At 41.2% G+C, this 8,433-nt stretch overlaps 2 pseudogenes; both read right to left on the bottom strand.

Annotated features, from left to right (window-relative positions):
- Positions 1–2,339: 2,339 nt before the first annotated feature.
- LOC102253724 lies at positions 2,340–3,217 on the bottom strand (annotated as a pseudogene).
- Positions 3,218–6,213: 2,996 nt separating this feature from the next.
- LOC106727905 lies at positions 6,214–6,481 on the bottom strand (annotated as a pseudogene).
- Between the last annotated feature and the right edge of the window lie 1,952 nt (positions 6,482–8,433).

The raw sequence follows: 8,433 nt of genomic DNA on the forward strand, positions 1-8,433 counted from the left end.
GCTATGACATGCACTGACCACCAGGGGCAGACACTCAATGCAGGAGCTACCATGACACACACTAGCCATTTAAAAATAAACGGCACCAGGGACCTGGCGCTGACAAACCAACACTCAGCTTCCCCCAATTGGGACACAGGCCCCGCCACCACCATGGAGTGACAACCTACCAAATCTCAGCCGATGCTGCCAAAATGCTTCCCACAGCCCAGCCCAGCCCAGAAATGCTGGCTGTGGGTGCTGGGTGATGCCGTCACATAGCAATGCCAGACTTCCTCTCCCTAGTGACTAGCATCCTTGGGGTTTCTTCAGCCCAGGAATCCAACTTGCTTTATAGCCAGGTGCAAACGTTTTACAGTTTAACCTAATGTTTGTGAAACATTTTCCCAAGCCTCATCTCATTTGATCCTCACAGAAGTCCTGGAGTAGGTAGATAGGTGACTCGGTAGAATCCTATTTTCATTAGCAAGATGTGAATAGCAATATTAAAATATTTTTTTAAATTAATTTCCTTTCAATGTGCATGAATCTGTGCACTGGGATACTAGTCACTAGTATGTATATATATATTTCAGAAATGGAGAGAAAGATAGAAACATCACTGATAAGAGAGGATCATTGATCAGCTGCCTCATGCATGCACCCCACTGGGGATCACAACCCTGGCATGTACCCTGACCAGGAATCAAATCATGACCTCCTGGTTCATAGGTCGACTCTCAACCACTGAGCCAAGCTAGCTGGGCCAGCTATGGCTCTTCTTGATATATTATCCTGAATGTTTTCTTTTTAAAAATCAAGAATACTATTAAAATTCAAATGGAATTATACGACTTGTGACATTATGGTTAGAAAACATGAGAATTCCAATTGTAATGCCAAGTATATGAAGTCTGGATCTTCAAATTATTTGTGGGGTATCAGTATCTCTAACCATGAAAGAACATGACTATCTAAACTGGGATGACTGTGAAAGAAAGATGCATCATTTCTTTCATTCTTCATTTTTTCAAGCATCTACCTCAGACAAAAGAAATGCCTTCTCTGCTTGCCTTATCTTCTTATACTGCATCTGTAAGCATTCACAAAGAGTCAGAAGGCTAGTTTTAGCTTAGAAAAGAGTATTGTTTTCAAAATAGCAAACATAAATACATAAGTAGCAATATTTATTTAAGAAACATTGTGCTGATTTTGTTTGCAATCTGTACTTGTAATTCTCTGGTTAACTATTAAATTCAATGGGGATAGAATCTACTGAATAAACGTGGCCAGTGCAGTTCAATGTACCACACATCTTGTAAAGAATAATGAGATGTCTTTTTGTTGTTGTTGAGGAGTGTGTGATTTGATGATGTGAAGCTATTGACCACTTGTTATATCCATGCATTTTTTTATTGAACTCAGATAATTATTTACTGCCCATGTCCTTATTTCAACAGATTTCATTTTATCCTGGGACTATGGAAAGCATAACACTTTTATCCTATATAATAAAAGCCTAATATGCAAATTGTCCCCGTGACCAGCGTTCTGCTGGGAGTTCCACTGCTTGACCAGTTATTATGACGTGCACTGACCACAGGGGGCAGATGCTCCAACTGATTGTTTAGCTTGCTGCGGGCACTGGTGGGCTGGACTGGAAAGTGAGGTGTGAGGTAAAGAGCCCTCAGGAAGCTCTGACATCCTCTGAGGGGGTCCCAGATTGCAAGAAGGCTAGTTTTGGGTGGCGCACCCAGGAATCGGGCTCCCTCCTCTCTGGTTCCGGATGCATCACCCAAGAACCGCAGCTGCCAAGTCACTGCAGCTCGGCAGCTCCTGAGTTGAGAGTCTGCCCCCTGGTGGTCAGTGTGTGTCATAGCTACTGGTCAGAGTGTCTGCCCCTCATGGTCATTGCACACTTTAGCTATCAGTTGGATGGTTGAATGGTTGGACAGTCGCTTAGACTTTAGATAGATAGATAGATAGATAGATAGATAGATAGATAGATTACATAAAATATAACTCACCTATTTGAAGTATAAAATCCAGTGGTTTTCAGTATATTCACAGTAATGTATCCATCTCTACTACATAATTTCAGAATATCTTTATCACTTCAGAAAGAAGCACCAGACTCATTAGTTAATAATCCCTCACATTCTTCTCATTCTTAGCCTCTGGCAACCACTAATCTATATTCTCTCTTTATAAATTCTCATATCCTGGACATGTCATATAAATGGAATCATACCATAGGTGGACTTTGGTGATAGTGAATAGTTTGTCAAGAATGCTCAAGATATGCTATATAATACAACATACCTGTTCACGGGTGGGCTGGGGGAAGACTAGGACATGATTTATCTGAACCTCTTGATTTCATCATAAAGACAAGCACAAAAGTACCAGCCATGCTTCTGAGAACATCGTACCACGCACCCTTGGAAAAAAGTTTTGCCTCCTTCATTATGAGCAATCTTCCTTCAGCACTCCAGCTGCCTGTGTGTATGATGCCAGTTCCTTTGCAGCCTGACTGCATCCTTATGTGGCCATAAACAGTGTCTAACGGATAGGAAGTCAACCCCGTCACTGCTGCGACAGACTGCACCATCATCGAGCTGATGAAGATGTGTGTTCTTGGGATCTGGAATCATTCCTTTTGCTGTATTATAGATACCAAAGTAGGCAACTCAGTGGGTGATATGCTGCACAGACACATTAAAGCCTTGGTACAGACCCTTAATCCTTAATCCGATCAGATCTGTAGCTCTTAACCAGGCATTCACTGAGGACTTGGATTCCCTTTCAGCTCCAGCTTTGCTCACATCAGCTGCTAGACAGGAACACACAGAACACAATGAGGCGGCCCCAGCACCAACACCTGATGCCATATTCCCTGCAAAGTAGCGGCAGAACTGGGTTCTCTTGGCTACACCACCCAGGAAGATTTGCTTGTATTTATCTTTGTAGGCAAAGTTGAGAGCCTGGGTGAGGAAGTATCTGATGACATTGGCCAAGTTACCACTCCAGAAGGACAGGGCTTCCTGCTCCTTGGGAATAGGAACCACACAGTCTATAATGCCCTTATATAGCTTATTTGTGGTGATTTGCTTGTTGCATGCTGCACTTGCAGCAGCAGCTTGACCCCCTTAATGGATGCTACCATTGTTTTTAAGATGGCTATGGCCACTCCACCTTCCAGGAAGTCCATGGTGAAGGACACAGCGGTATCTGTCATATTGAAAGGAAAGAGGAGACAGGCAACTGTGGGACTGGACTAGTGACCAACTGGGATTCCGGGGCTCTGGGCAACAGTTTATTTTTATTTCATTTTATTTTTTTTTTAATTTTTTTATTGCTTAAAGGAAAGGAAAGAGACAGGCAACTGTGGGACTGGACTAGTGACCAACTGGGATTCCGGGGCTCTGGGCAACAGTTTATTTTTATTTCATTTTTTTATTTTTTTAATTTTTTTATTGCTTAAAGTATTACAAAGGGTATTACATATGTGTCCTTTTTTTCCCCGCCCTTGACAATCCCCTGGCCTCCCCTACCCCCCAGTGTCTTATGTCCATTGGTTATGCTTATATGCATGCATACAAGTCCTTCGGTTGATCTCTTACCCCCTTCCCTCCTGCCGCCCAACCCTCCCTGGCCTTCCCGCTGCAGTTTGACAATCTGTTTGAGGCAGCTCTGCCTCTGTATCTATTATTGTTCAAAAGTTTATAATGGTCTCTATTATCCATGAATGTGTGAGATCATGTGGTATTTTTCCTTCATTGACTGGCTTATTTCACTTAGCATAATGCTCTCCAGTTCCATCCATGCCATTGCAAATGGTAAGAGTTCCTTCTTTTTTACAGCAGCATAGTATTCCATCGTGTAGATGTACCACAGTTTTCTAATCCATTCATCTACTGATGGGCACTTAGGCTGTTTCCAAATCTTAGCTATGGTGAATTGTGCTGCTATGAACATAGGGGTGCATAGATCCTTTCTGATTGGTGTTTCTGGTTTCTTGGGATATATTCCTAGAAGTGGGATCACAGGGTCAAATGGGAGTTCCATTTCCAGCTTTTTGAGGAAACTCCATACTGTCTTCCATAGTGGCTGCACCAGTCTGCATTCCCACCAGCAGTGCACAAGTGTTCCTTTTTCTCCACATCCTCTCCAGCACTTGTCGTTTGTTGATTTGTTGATGATAGCCAGTCTGACAGGTGTGAGATGGTACCTCATTGTTGTTTTGATTTGCATCTCTCGGATGATTAGTGACTTTGAGCATGTTTTCATATGTCTCTTGGCTTTCTGAATGTCCTCTTTTGAAAGGTGTCTATTTAGATCCTTTGCCCATTTTTTGATTGGATTGTTTATCTTCCTTTTGTTAAGTTGTATGAGTTCCCTATAAATTTTGGAGATTAGGCCCTTATCAGATATGACGTTGGCAAATATGTTTTCCCACGCAGTGGGTTTTCTTGTTGTTTTGTTGATGGTTTCTTTTGCTGTGCAGAAGCTTTTTATTTTGATGTAGTCCCATTTGTTCATTTTCTCTTTAGTTTCAACTGCCCTAGGAGCTGTATCAGTGAAGAAATTGCTTTGGCATATGTCTGAGATTTTGTTGCCTTTGAATTCTTCTAGAATTTTTATGGTTTCCTGTCGTACATTTAAGTCCTTTATCCATTTTGAGTTTATTTTTGTGTATGGTGTAAGTTGGTGGTCTAGTTTCATTTTCTTGCATATATCTGTCCAATTTTCCCAACACCACTTATTGAAGAGACTATCTTGGCTCCATTGAATGTTCTTTCCTCCTTTGTCAAATATTAATTGAGCATATTGGTTCGGGCTGATTTCTGGGGTCTCTATTCTATTCCATTGATCTATATGTCTGTTCTTGTGCCAGTACCAGGCAGTTTTGAGAACAGTGGCTTTGTAATACATCTTGATATCTGGTATTGAGATCCCACCTATTTTCTTCTTTCTCAGGATTGCTGCAGCTATTCGGGGTCTTTTTTTATTCCAGATGAATTTTTGGAGAGTTCGTTCTAGATCTGTGAAGTATGCCGTTGGTATTTTAATGGGAAGTGCATTGAATTTATAGATTGCTTTGGGTAGTATGGACATTTTAATTATGTTGATTCTATCATCATTTTATTTTTAATTGAATTTATTGGAGTGACATTGCTTAATAAAATTCTATAGGTTTCAAGTATATAATTGTATATACATCATCTGTTTACTGAATTGTGTGTTCACCACCCAGTCAAGTCTCCTTCTGATAGGTAGGAAGTTAGACTTGAGCAGTAGGGTGGGGCCTGCCTTGGGGACCTGACAGGGGTTGGACCAACATTGCCTTCAGGCCGCCTCTCTATGGGTGGCTCAGCAGCCAGCAGATCGCCAGCAGGCAGATTCAGAACCAGCCAATTCATGGTGCAAGCTCAGAGGAAAATGACATGACCTCAATGTGACCTTACTAGGGCCCTGGAGTAATTATAATAAAATTTGCATTGCGGTGTTGACCCACCCTGTGGGTTTTTCTGTATGCATCATGTGAAAGGGCATGCCCAGAAGAAATATAGTTACTTAACTTTTTTCTGTCAATCATCCCTGAATGCAAATGAAAGTCTCTCCACCCAGAAAATCCCTCTTTTAAACCATATAATCCAAGAGTTTGGGCCATTGTCTCTTTGGACTGGCCAGCTTCTCATTTGGAGTGTATCTTCAATAAACCCCACTTTGCTTTGCTTTCATTTGTGTTGACCTTAAAATCTTTTCTGCTTTAATGAGAAGAACTGAGGTTCCAGCCAGTAGCCCAAATCAGTTACACTTCCATCACCATTTATCCCTCCTTTACCCTCTTCTACCTCCCCCACCCCCTTTCCCTCTGGTAATCACCATAATGTTTTCTGTGCCTATGAGTGTTGTTTTTCTTTTCTTTTCTTTCTGCTTAATCCCTTCACCTTTTTCACTCAGCACCCCAAACCCCCGCCCCTCGGATAGCTGTCAGTCTGTTCTCAGTATCTGTTTCTCATCAAACAACAAGGCTGCTGAATCTTAAAGCCTTAACAAATGCTGCAGCTTATTTTCATTGAACAATAAACCTTTTATTTTGATTATTCCTATTAAATAGAACATTTTGTTTTTTCAGTGGTTTGCATTTGCTAAACAGTCATGACAGACAGTTTACATCGTGGCTATTGCTTTCAGGGGATTCCACCGGATGATGCTCATTTCCATCCATCAGACTTCTCTATCATAATTGGTCAAAAGTCCTGATTGGGCTGCCAGGGCTTCTGCTGAATATGACATTCCTGAAATCTCACGGATATTTTTTTCATTATTTAAAAATACTTCTACAAACAGTGTTCTGAATAGGGGGTCTCATCAGGTTTTCTTGTTTTGAAGTCTTTACACAGTCCAAATATCAGGTTTCTGTAAGTTTATTGTAGGTTCTAAGAAATTGCTTATACTGTTTCACCTGACTGAGTTCTGATAGTTGTGCAACCATATTCTTTGGTTACAGTTTTTAGTCACCTTTTCTGGTGCATGAGTTTCTTTTCTGTTCTGGAAAAGCAGTTAAGCCTTTGCTTGAATGTCCCTAGTGAAGCCTGACTTCTTACTTAATCACAGGCTTTCCCATCAGACACCAGTATGAGCCTTGAGGCTGAGCCAGTCAAGTCTGAGGTTGGAGAGTTGGGGTCAGGGTGGACGCCAGGCTACTGGATAGCAGAGAACCTAAAGAAGCCTGAATTGTTGAGTCAGAGCACGGTGGCAGCTGCCCTGAGAGTTGCGAAGACCTATAGTGCTCTTCACTTGAGTGAGAAATAATTTTCATATGTTTGGGATTCTGGGTTAATTTGTCATTGAAGAATCACTTGGCCTAATCTGACCAATAGAGATGGCATTGGCAATTGAAGTCATTGGAGATAAGAGAAAACAGCCAACAGAAGCAATAACTAACCATTAGTGAGCACTTACCAGGCTTTGTTCAATGTACTTGAATGAATTATCATGTTAACTCCCACAATAACCTACTTAAGAGATGAACAGACTGAGGTATAGAGAAATTTAATAACTCACCTAGGGTCACAGTTTATAAGACCTAGAGCTGGGAATCAAACTTACATTTCTGATACCAAAGTTCATTTACTTCCTGAGTATGGCTCTAGAATCTTTGGGTTATTTACATATTTGTAACTTTCCAAGTAAATACAAAAGTAGAACTTGATTCTAAGGTGTCAGTGTAATATTTTTTTTAGAGGAACATGGTAGATTTTTATCTCCTGGAAAATTTCTTGGGATTTATGTAAATTTTAGTGCATTTGGGGCAAAAGGGGAAATTTCTGGTTCATGTGACCTGCTTTGTTTTTTATTCAGGTTGTTTTATTGAGCAGGGTGATTTCTTTGCCGGATCCTTATCCAGATGGATTTGAAGAACGAAGCCAAGGACAAAAGGTGGTAGATGAAAAGTACAGAAACTTTATTGCAAGCAAATACTACCTCTAAAACCTTAATTCTAAATTCTAAGCCTAAAACTCTGCCCCACTTGGTTCAGAGGAACAGAGGGGCCACCTAAGAAAGGTGTTCTCTAAGTTCCTAATCCTAAGACTCTGTCCTTCCTGGATGGACAGAGGGGCCCCTAGGAAGGATAACCAATGCTTTACTTGTCTTGAGGCATTAAATAGGCTGGAGACCCTCCTTTTTGGGACCTTAGCCCTGTAATCAGCTCCCAGGACCCCCACATCTGCACTTTTCCTAGTTTGGTCATCTTATCTGTTTAGTTTGGGGCCACTTTTGATTTATCTTATGGTTTTCTCCCAGTTGTGCTAGCAGAGAAAGCCTTATCTTGTAGCTCTCCCAGCTACTCAGGTCAGGGCTACTTTTGGTCTAACTTATGGTCATTTTAATTGCTCAGGCCAGAGATACCCTTGTCCTTGGTTTATGGCTGTTTTCATTGCTCAGGCCTGAAATACCCCTGTCTGTCCTTGGTTTATGGCTGTTTTAATTGCTCAGGCCAGAAATGTTTCCACCTGCCTCTGGCATTTCTCTCTCATCTGTACAAGTAAGATAAGCACCCTGCATCTTCCAGTCTCCCTCTATGTGTTCCTCTCCCATGGACCCTCCTCATTCCTAAAATCCCTAAACCTGCCTATTTTATCCCGAAAACTCCTTTCAGTTTTATAGCACATATGCCCATATGTTGAGCATAGAGTAGGATTAGAGCAAAAATCCTTTTAGGATTTAGGAATGCTGAAGTGATTAATATGTCCTGATACAACAGTGACAACAGCATAGAACAATTAGCCACTTAATAAATTAAACTTCATTTATAAGTCTTCTGGGAGGACTCTGTCAGATTAAGTAAGATTCTGTGCCTTAATTGTCCATGAAGTTATGAACTGAGCCTTGCTCTCCATTATGAAGATCAAGTTCTAAAGTCCTGGCCATACTCATCCATCA

This window comes from Myotis brandtii, unplaced genomic scaffold (genome assembly GCF_000412655.1).
Source record: "Myotis brandtii unplaced genomic scaffold, ASM41265v1 scaffold5, whole genome shotgun sequence".
Classification (NCBI taxonomy): domain Eukaryota; kingdom Metazoa; phylum Chordata; class Mammalia; order Chiroptera; family Vespertilionidae; genus Myotis; species Myotis brandtii.